General features: G+C 42.8%; 1 non-coding gene across 1 annotated transcript; it reads right to left on the bottom strand.

The window, feature by feature from the left end:
• Positions 1–9,295: 9,295 nt before the first annotated feature.
• TRNAT-CGU (transfer RNA threonine (anticodon CGU)) lies at positions 9,296–9,367 on the bottom strand. The gene has a single exon. It is a non-coding gene; the product is annotated as a tRNA-Thr (tRNA).
• Between the last annotated feature and the right edge of the window lie 1,846 nt (positions 9,368–11,213).

Genomic DNA, 11,213 nt, shown 5'->3' with positions numbered 1-11,213 from the left:
TGACCAAGTTACGTGGGACGCGCCGTAAAAGACACCTTCATACGAATCGCCCGTCCTCTAGGCCTTTCATTTATAAAATTTTTAAATGGTGAAAACCGTTGCGACTCCTCTGATTCTGATCCTCAAACCGCTGTGCGCTACTGATATAATTCATCACACGTCGTTTTATTTATGCCGGCTTAATCCTTAAAATTATGAAGGTATCAAAGAAAAGAATCGTTACTTTCATATTATGGTAGCTAATATACCTACATTAAAACGCCAATATCAAAATTTTGTTAGTGACGCTAAAACTTCAAAAATCGGTACATCGCCAGTTGACAAGAATTATCATTTACTCCAAATTGTGCCGCTAGTCAGAGTAGCGTGAAAAATCAAATCAAAGACCTCGAACCAACTTGAAGGCTCAGAGACAGTGAACATTTTTTTGCGTAACACATGACCTCCTATTTTTCCCACATCACTTGTCGGAAAATGAGGGACGAGGAATTGCTGGATGCTGACTGGAAGTCGCACATTCGCTCCAACTTCTTCCCACAGCTTGCTCGCAGTGCCGTCAAACATTGCGTCCGGAAAGCTTCGGCTGCTACTTGATGCCCCTTCAAACTTTGTATGCAAGCTCCATGCAGTAAATAATACTCGGCATGCAGACAGTACGTTGCGAATTCACGACACTGGGCATTAAAGGGCTACTTAGCGGCTCGTACTATAAGCTAGGCCAATGTGACAATGTCCAGCCAAACAAACAACGATAAAGATGACGACGTAAATTGTTATGTCAGCGTGAGAAATCTAAACGAACTCCCGGAAGGTCTTCGTACTGCAAAAAGAAAGCACCTAAACGTGCCTGAAGCGCATTGAAATGTAGTTTTTGGAAGAAAGTGGACGATGAGTAAAATTCTCTTCAGTATCCTTCTGAACAATACCTCGCATGGAAGTTCTTCCTCGCTGTTCAGTAAGCTCAGCCTGCCGCATTGGCCCAATGGCTGTTTCGTTCGGTTGCTGATCGCGAATGCTGGTTCGATACCAGCCGCGAAGGCTGCATTTCGACGTAGGTGTCATCAAAACGATTTACGCCATCACTGTCATGCTCGGGGAGTTCAGGTGTAAAACTAGTGCGCGGGTGGCAACGCTGCTCGTGACGTTCCCCCGGTTCGGGTGAATCACGACAGCAGTTCTGGAACAACTCTGCGTTCGATTCACAGTAACCCTTTATTTTGAGAGAGGAGGAATAACCATATCCTTTACTGAGAAGGCCGCCTAGTCATGAGGAAACGCTTTTGTCCCAACACGCACCAACACGCAACGCGCATACCCGGCCCTTAGTGTTCTACGTACTGAAAACTAAAATCTTTCAGTCAAATTAAACTCAAGCTCAAGTTGCGTCACGGCTAAACAAAACACGGACTGTGTGATCTAACTGCAGTGGCGTTAGCAGTTTTAGAAATTTCGGACAGCAGAATACCACGGCTCGAGTGGGACACTGAAATGTTCACGTGTGCGTGCACGGTGTGATCGCGGAACCCAAACTGCATGTTAGCACACTTTGTTCTTAGAACCGTGTTCCATTTCCTTCTGGCACCACATGTATACACCTTGCTGCCTTGTCGCCGAGATAGAAGCACCCTTTCCAGGAGGTGCAGGTCGGCACTGAGGGAGGATGAGAAGTGGGTTTCATGGTTTCTTCTTTTATTTATTGTTCATTTATTTTTTTCATAATACATGCCAATGATTTGACTTAAGCAGGTGGGGCAATACATCAAAAAACACTAAAATCGAGAGGTTATACCACAAAACGACGATCTATTTTTATGCATACGCATGCCTGACGTACCCAAAGTGTGAGTTTCTTATTTAGGTAGCCGTCATCTTCGCGTCCTATGCGTGTGAAACCACGTTCAATTGCACAGAGAGCACGCCTGGGGGGGGGAGTTTGCTATCACCCACATCTCTGATTGAGACCGCGCACCGCCTACCGCGGCCGTATCAACGCAACGTCCTGTCTCGGCCAAGGACTGCAGACACAGCGGTGTTTGCGCTCTTTTGTGGGCCACACGCGATAGGACGACCGCCACCGCTCTCGTGCATGCACTGGGCGAAAGCGCGACGACGACCGGATCCGGGAAACCTGGCGCCTTAATTCTGCCGCCACGCGCCAGCCAGAACTTGCGCGCACCGGGTCTCTAAGCACAAAAACATCCCTGGTCGGTAACTGCGCAGGGTAGGAAAGATAAAGAGAGAGATTGTTGGCGAAGTAATGACTCGCATACTTCACCAAACTAAATACTTGAAAGAAAGGTGGTTAGTCGGGCAATCTGTCGGGTACACATCCATGCGAAGAAAACGGAGCGAAAAGACGGCGCAGAAACACACGAAACAGTTGGGTTGAGAGGACGAGGAGCAGTTTACCGCACTGGATTCGAATTACCGACTTCGAAAGAAAACTGGCAAACAATGGCACAGCCGTTTCACTGGACAAGTGTTTTAACCACGGACCTGTTGCTTTTCCGCAGGCACTGTTACCCGTACCGCTTCTACGACGCGGGCACTCTTCAAGGGGCGAAGAGGACACAGTACACGGCCCTGACTTCTAACTGCTTGTTACGCAGCTCGTGCGAGTGTTTTTACAATAGTAAAAAAATTACCAGGAAAACTTAAGGAACTTATGTGCGAGTGATGCGCAAGCATTGCCATTCTATTCTAATTCCATTCTAATTCTAATCCAATTGTATTTCCGCCGCCGTCGCGGTGGCTCAGTGGTTATGGTGCTCGGCTGCTGACACGGAAGATGCGGGTTCGATCCCGGCCGCGGAGGTGGAATTTCTATGGAGGCGAAATTCTAGAGGCCCGTGTACTGTGCGATGTCAGTGCAGGTTAAAGAACCCCAGGTGGTCGAAATTGCCGGAGCCCTTCACTACGGCGTCTCTCAAAGCCTGAGTCGCTTTGGGACGTTAAACCCCATGAACCAAACCAAACCAAACCAAACCAAACCAAACCAAACCAAACCAAACCAAACCAAACCAACCAATTGTATTTAAATTCTTTTTTAATTCGATTCCAAGTCTATTCTGATTATAGTCTGTTCTTTTGTAGTTTGTGCAGTTGTAAGCACTAGTACTGACTGTTATTGCTTGACATTTCGTATTTTCTCGCCTTTGATGTCGTCGCACCGTTTCGACCAATCGCGAGCTTTGTAACACAACTTTTTGGCCGACGCCGAGTTTTTGCATTGTTGCGCCACCTAATGCTTTAAAATAACGCTTTTTGTGTACGATAGGTCGACTAAGCACTTCTGTAAAATCGAGGCTTCGGAGCAACTCGTAAAACTGCACTCAAGGAGGTGATTTAGTCGCTTGATGAAATTAAATAAGGTGTGCTGATACGTTTATCACAGTGGCTTGTTTTATTTTCCTCTTTCGTAGTTTAAAATGACTCTTGGCCTCTTCTGCTGACGAACATGGATTTTCCAAACATACGGGTGAAAGACGTCGTGTTGTATATCTGTATTGTAATTTTTTTATTGTCTTTTTGAAATCATGCAATGTTTGCGTTAGTGCTAGTCGATTTTGTGTTGACCCTCATTTGTGTTGACCCTTTCTGAACTGACGAAATTTGTGACGTCGCAGCGTGCGTGCGCGCGTCCTAGTGTTGAGGTTCCGCGTGCATATCATTTATTGCTTATTACTCCCTCGTATCCTTATTTATTATTACTTATTTTATTGAGTCCTCTTGAATTGCTCATATTATTGTTTAATTATTTTTATTGTTTAGTGATGATTGATCGTGTGTTTATTGATTCATTGCCTGTTAGCAGTTATCAGCAGTCCACTCGGTTATTATTGTGGACCAGGTACGCGGCAGCTGGCCAGATAGCAAGAGAAATAGGAAAAAAAGTAAAAAAGACACTCCTGGTGCTGTAAAGATTTTTTTTTTTTTTGTAGGGAAGGAAAGACGCAGTAACTACTTCATTTCTGGGCAGACACCTCAACTGCGCCGCGAAGGAAGGGAGGAAGGAGGGAGTGAAGGATGAAAGAGAGAAAGAGGTGCTGTAGTGGAGGTCTCCGGAATAATTTCTTCCACCTGGGGATCTTTAACGTGCACTGACATCGCACAGCACACGGGCGCCTTGCTGACGGGGAAAAACTCTTACGGATTACAAATGCCAGCACACACGCACGGACGTGTCAGTAATTGAAGTTAATTCAAAGATAGTTACATGGAATCTTCCCTCAGATACTCAGTGCGGCGCTTGGTTGCATAATCAAGTCAGCAATGACACGGTGAAAAAACCAGCTTTTGAAATTTTCAGCGAACCTGACCTTCTCGAATTTTCCAATCATAGCAGCAACAACGTGGCACCAATAAGGAACCAGTGCGTAAATAATATCTTCTCAGAATTGTCGTGTGCAGCTTTACATCACTCCATTAAAGCATACTGCAATATCTCTCAGATGTTGGAACAATATTATTGCTGTTTTAAAGCTGTGTTAGGGCTTTTCTGGTGCTTTATAAAGTTAGCGATTCTGCTTGCCTTTCAAGTTTATAAGCATTGGAAAAGGGCAAAAAAATTTTCGGCAGAACGTTGCTTAAACGATACGTATTACACAGAGGCCCCAAAATAACATCTACCGCGGGGCCAACTAACAACAAGCACATTACGAGGTGTTAGAAAATGCAGCAAACAGTCCTAACATACTACATTGCTTAAATTTTCAAACTAGCAATAGAAACCAAACAGTCAAATGCAGTGAAGTCAAAGCAGTCAAGTTCCTCATGAAATGGCTGTTTAATGCTACTCTGAAGTGAATGTAAAGCCCACGATGATTTAGTTTCAAAGGACAGAGTGCTGTATTATGATATTCCAGCAAATTCAGTGGTAAATTTTTCGTAGTTCTAACGTTAGGTAGAAGAAAATTTTAGCGTTCGGAAAACCTTTTTTTTTATTCTTAAGGTCACCAATGTTCCCAATGGGAAATGAGGAATGAATGGAATAGAGCGATTTAATAATCAGTACATGATGAGCGATAGCTTGAAAGGAATTTTCCTTTCAAACGGTAAGATATTTCGTTGAAGGTAAAGTGGGGCACAGGGAGAGAGTAGTGGGCTAAATGTAGTCTAAATATGAAAGTATGCGTTGCCCCAGGCAAGCAGTAAGAGAGACGGCTATGACTATGAGCACACATATATATATATATATATATATATATATATATATATATATATATATATATATATATATATATATATATATATATATATATATATGACAGAAGCCAACAGCCACAGAAACCAAGGGGCACAGGGGATTTTTTTAAAGTTATTTATTTTGTGGTGTTGATCAATTTAGAATATTACTGAATATGTTATCGTTTAAAGATAATTGATTAGAAAAGCAGAAGAAAAACAACCACCTGCCGCCGGTGGGATATATATATATATATATATATATATATATATATATATATATATATATATATATATATATATATAGTAAGAACGTAGACCAACGTTTGAAACGCTTGAAACAATTTATTGACGTTTCGACCGTGGAACGGCCTTCGTCAGACTGTCTGGCCGTTCCACGGTCGAAACGTCAATAAATTGTTTCAAGCGTTTCAAACGTTGGTCTACGTTCTTACTGCTACATACCGTGCCAAGATTTCTTTTTTTTCTGGATTATATATATATATATATATATATATATATATATATATATATATATATATATATATATATATATATATATATATATATATATATATATATATATATAGGAAGGGGAATGAGGGTCTCGTTATAAATATGAAAGAAGCCAACAGCCACAGAAACCAAGGGGCACAGGGGATTTTTTTTTTAAATTAATTTATTTATTTTGTGGTGTTGATCAATTTAGAATATTACTGAACATGTCATCGCTTAAAGCTAATTGATTAGAAAAGCAGAAGAAAAAACAACCACTGCCGCCGGTGGGATCCGAACCCACGACCTCCGAATTACGCGTCCGGTGCTCTACCTCTGAGCTACGGCGACGGCTGTCAAATCTTCTGCTTTCGGGGGTATTTATGTTTACAAGTAACCTAACCTTGAGAGTGTTCATCAGCGCCACCCACGTTCATAAGCGGCGGACGTAGAACGTCCTGAGTAACCGCAGGTAGTGACGTAGAACGTCATCGAACGGAGAGGGTGGAAGCTGCGTGAGAACCCTCTTATGCTTCCTAAGGAGTCAAGGCTGCCAGAACCGAGGCCCTCGCTAAGCATTTAAGCAAACAAGGGAAGGGGAATGAGGGTCTCGTTATAAATATGAAAGAAGCCAACAGGGAAGCCAAAGGGCCTCGGTTCTGGCAGCCTTGACTCCTTAGGAAGCATAAGAGGGTTCTCACGCAGCTTCCACCGTCTCCGTTCGATGACGTTCTACGTCACTACCTGCGGTTACTCAGGACGTTCTACGTCCGCCGCTTATGAACGTGGGTGGCGCTGATGAACACTCTCAAGGTTAGGTTACTTGTAAACATAAATACCCCCGAAAGCAGAAGATTTGACAGCCGTCGCCGTAGCTCAGAGGTAGAGCACCGGACGCGTAATTCGGAGGTCGTGGGTTCGGATCCCACCAGCGGCAGTGGTTGTTTTTTCTTCTGCTTTTCTAATCAATTAGCTTTAAGCGATGACATGTTCAGTAATATTCTAAATTGATCAACACCACAAAATAAATAAATTAATTAAAAAAAAAATCCCCTGTGCCCCTTGGTTTCTGTGGCTGTAGGGCCTCGGTTCTGGCAGCCTTGACTCCTTAGGAAGCATAAGAGGGTTCTCACGCAGCTTCCACCCTCTCCGTTCGATGACGTTCTACGTCACTACCTGCGGTTACTCAGGACGTTCTACGTCCGCCGCTTATGAACGTGGGTGGCGCTGATGAACACTCTCAAGGTTAGGTTACTTGTAAACATAAATACCCCCGAAAGCAGAAGATTTGACAGCCGTCGCCGTAGCTCAGAGGTAGAGCACCGGACGCGTAATTCGGAGGTCGTGGGTTCGGATCCCACCGGCGGCAGTGGTTGTTTTTTCTTCTGCTTTTCTAATCAATTAGCTTTAAGCGATGACATGTTCAGTAATATTCTAAATTGATCAACACCACAAAATAAATAAATGAATTTAAAAAAAAAAATCCCCTGTGCCCCTTGGTTTCTGTGGCTGTTGGCTTCTTTCATATATATATATATATATATATATATATATATATATATATATATATATTTATTTATTTACAAAATACTGCGGACACTGAGTCCAAGCAGGGTGGGCGAACAAAGTCAATCAAGAGAAAAAAAAACGCAACATTTCAAAAAAGAACAACACAATATAGAAAAAATAATTGGTTAAAACTCTTGGGATAATGGTTTAACTAGCTCATTCCAATCTGTTATTGTGCGTGGAAAAAACGAAAACTTGTAAGTGTCTGTTCTAGCGAATATAGGAGTTAGAGAACTGGGATGGTGTTGACGAGTTTGTCTGGTTGGTGCCGGCGTTAAGTATGATGAGGGATCCAAACCAAGTTTGTTATGTAATAAAAGAGAAATAAATTCTAACCTAAGCTTTCTTCGCCGATGTTCAAGTAGTTCAATTTTATTAATCTCCATTAAAGTGGTGGGGGAGTCAGACCTTGCATATTTATTAAAGATAAACCTGACAGCTCTTCTCTGTATTCTCTCCAGATTTTTTACGTTAGATTTAGTATACGGGTCCCACACTATGCATGCATATTCGAGTTTAGGTCTAATTATTGAAGAATAACAAAGTAGCTTAATTTTAGAAGGAGCATTTTTTAGTTTATGTCTTAAGCAGCACAATTTCCTAAATGCCGCAGAGCAGATATTGTTTATGTGCAAGTTCCACGATAGATTGCTACTTATTGTTACTCCTAGGTATTTGTAGTTGGATACTTGTTGAAGAGGGAGAGAGCCTAATTTATATGTGTAGCTATGAAGTATGGTTTTTCGGGTTATCGGCATATATACACTTTTGTCAGCATTCAGAACCATGCCCCATATATATATATATATATATATATATAGATATATATAGATATATATATATATATATATGACAGAAGCCAACAGCCACAGAAACCAACGGGCGTAGGGGATTTTTTTTAATTAATAGGTATTTTTTATTTTGTGCTGTTGATCAATTTAGAATATTACTGAATATGTTATCGCTTGAAGCTAATTGATAGAATAGCAGAAGAAGAAACAACCACATGCCGCCGGTGGGATCCGAACCCACGACCTCCGAATTACGCGTCCGGTGCTCTACCTCTGAGCTACGGCGACGGCTGTCAAACCTTCTGCTTTCGCGGATATTTATGTTTACAAGTAACCTAAGCTTAAGAGTGTTCATCAGCGCCACCCACGTTCATAAGCGGCGGACGTAGAACGTCCTGAGTTACCGCAGGTGTGACGTAGAACGTCATCGAACTGAGAGCGTGGAAGCTGCGTGAGAACCCTCTTATGCTTCCTATGGCGTCAAGGCTGCCAGAACCGAGGCCCTCGCTAAGCAATTAAGCAAACAAGGGAAGGGGAATGAGGGGCTCGTTATAAATATGACAGAAGCCAACAGCCACAGAAACCAAGGGGCATAGGGGATTTTTTTTAATTAATATATATATATATATATATATATATATATATATATATATATATATATATTATTTTGTGGTGTTGATCAATTTAGAATATTACTGAATATGTTATCGCTTGAAGCTAATTGATAGAATAGCAGAAGAAGAAACAACCACATGCCGCCGGTGGGATCCGAACCCACGGCCTCCGAATTACGCGTCCGGTGCTCTACCTCTGAGCTACGGCGACGGCTGTCAAACCTTCTGCTTTCGCGGATATTTATGTTTACAAGTAACCTAAGCTTAAGAGTGTTCATCAGCGCCACCCACGTTCATAAGCGGCGGACGTAGAACGTTCTGAGTTACCGCAGGTGTGACGTAGAACGTCATCGAACTGAGAGCGTGGAAGCTGCGTGAGAACCCTCTTATGCTTCCTATGGCGTCAAGGCTGCCAGAACCGAGGCCCTCGCTAAGCAATTAAGCAAATAAGGGAAGGGGAATGAGGGGCTCGTTATAAATATGACAGAAGCCAACAGCCACAGAAACCAAGGGGCATAGGGGATTTTTTTTAATTAATATATATATATATTTTATTTTGTGGTGTTGATCAATTTAGAATATTACTGAATATGTTATCGCTTGAAGCTAATTGATAGAATAGCAGAAGAAGAAACAACCACATGCCGCCGGTGGGATCCGAACCCACGACCTCCGAATTACGAGTCCGGTGCTCTACCTCTGAGCTACGGCGACGGCTGTCAAACCTTCTGCTTTCGCGGATATTTATGTTTACAAGTAACCTAAGCTTGAGAGTGTTCATCAGCGCCACCCACGTTCATAAGCGGCGGACGTAGAACGTTCTGAGTTACCGCAGGTGTGACGTAGAACGTCATCGAACTGAGAGCGTGGAAGCTGCGTGAGAACCCTCTTATGCTTCCTATGGCGTCAAGGCTGCCAGAACCGAGGCCCTCGCTAAGCAATTCTCATATATATATGTTAGAAGGCACAGACAGGGAGGAGCGCTACTTCCAACTGTTTATTTTATGAAACCGCAAGTTCTTTATACAGTGGTCAAACGCTACTATGACACGGCAGAAGACTGCACGTGCGCGATGAAAAAATCAAGGGGCCGAGACTGACAGAAACCAGAAGACATGGGCAAGATTAATGTGCATTTAATTTGCAAGATATTAAATGTCAGACGCGCACCAACTAGCCCGATACGCCACTCTTCTCATAATGATGGATCCCGGCCGCGGCGGTCGAATTTCGATTGAGGCGAAATTCTAGAAGCCCGTGTACTGCGCGATGTCAGTGCACGTTAAAGAACTTCAGGTGGTCGAAATATCCGAAGCCCTTCACTACGGCGTCTCTCATAGCCTCAGTCGCTTTGGGACGTTAAACCTCCATAAACCAAACCAAACCAAACCAAACCAGCCCCATCTGGAACCCACTTCAGATATGCCTAATAAACGCACTCGAACCAATTCACAGCCGTGCCGTACGTTTCGTGCGTCATGCATACTCATATTCCATCGGCGTTTCATCTCTGAAGGAAAATTCCAGCCTTGCTAGCCTGTTCACCGCATTGCCAGCCTTTGTTTGCTGTACGAAATTCTTCACCGTTGACTCAATCCAGCACCTTACATTGTGCATCGCACCCACATATCTCAGCGCGCTGCGCATCCGTTTCAGATAACTCGGCCTGTTGCTGGCACAACACCGTTTTTAGGCTCTTTTTTTCCCCGAGCAATTGTGGAGCTGGAATGCCCTTCTCTATGAAGTCGCCACTATTGCATGCCCATCTTCATTGCTTGAAGCCATGAGAATCCATTTTTAAAAGCAATTACCTGTACCTCTTTTTTTTTTTTTCAAGTATCTGTAACCCCACCTCTTACGTAAACCTCCAGAAGGAGGTCTTGATGGAAAATAAAATGAAGTGAAAGGGCTCAAGACAGATCCTTGAACAACTCCCATGGCTTAGCAGACAATATTTGATTGTTTACTTGAATGATTTGTAATTAGAGAAATTAGCTTTGAATGAGTTGTAGAAGTGGACCACGAATTGCAAAGCATGTGAGTTTCTGCATGAGGATACAGTGGTGAATCGTGTCAAAGGCTTTGGTTAGATCGACAAATACTGATCTAAGGACAAAGGTTTTGTCAGTAGAGCGAGTTCAGTCGGAAATCTTTTACCGAAACGAGATTGGTGAGGTGAGGATAACTTGAATTTCGATAGATATGCTACGAGTCGCGTAGAGGTTAGTTTTTCGATAATTGTGCTGAAAAAAAGGGAGAATACAAATTCGATGGTAATTGGTGTTAAATTCACGATCACTTTTCTTAAAGGCAGGAATAATTTTGCCAACCTTTAGAACATTAGGAAACATGCCAGCGCAAAATATTTTGCTAATTTTAGCTGCCAAAATCGGTAATATAAAATAGGTCTTCTGCCTCAAGCCTATATTTAAAAGTGTGGATTGAAACTAAACCTGGACCGGTTGTTCCGAGAGAGAAAAATTGGTTTTTGCACTTCATCTGCTGATGCAAGTGGAACGAAAATTCACAACGGGACAGGTCAAGCAAAGATGGCTGCTCA

Source organism: Amblyomma mixtum, chromosome 3 (genome assembly GCF_055824585.1).
Source record: "Amblyomma mixtum isolate Tamu chromosome 3, ASM5582458v1, whole genome shotgun sequence".
Classification (NCBI taxonomy): domain Eukaryota; kingdom Metazoa; phylum Arthropoda; class Arachnida; order Ixodida; family Ixodidae; genus Amblyomma; species Amblyomma mixtum.
This window is presented reverse-complemented; position numbering and strand designations above follow the sequence as displayed.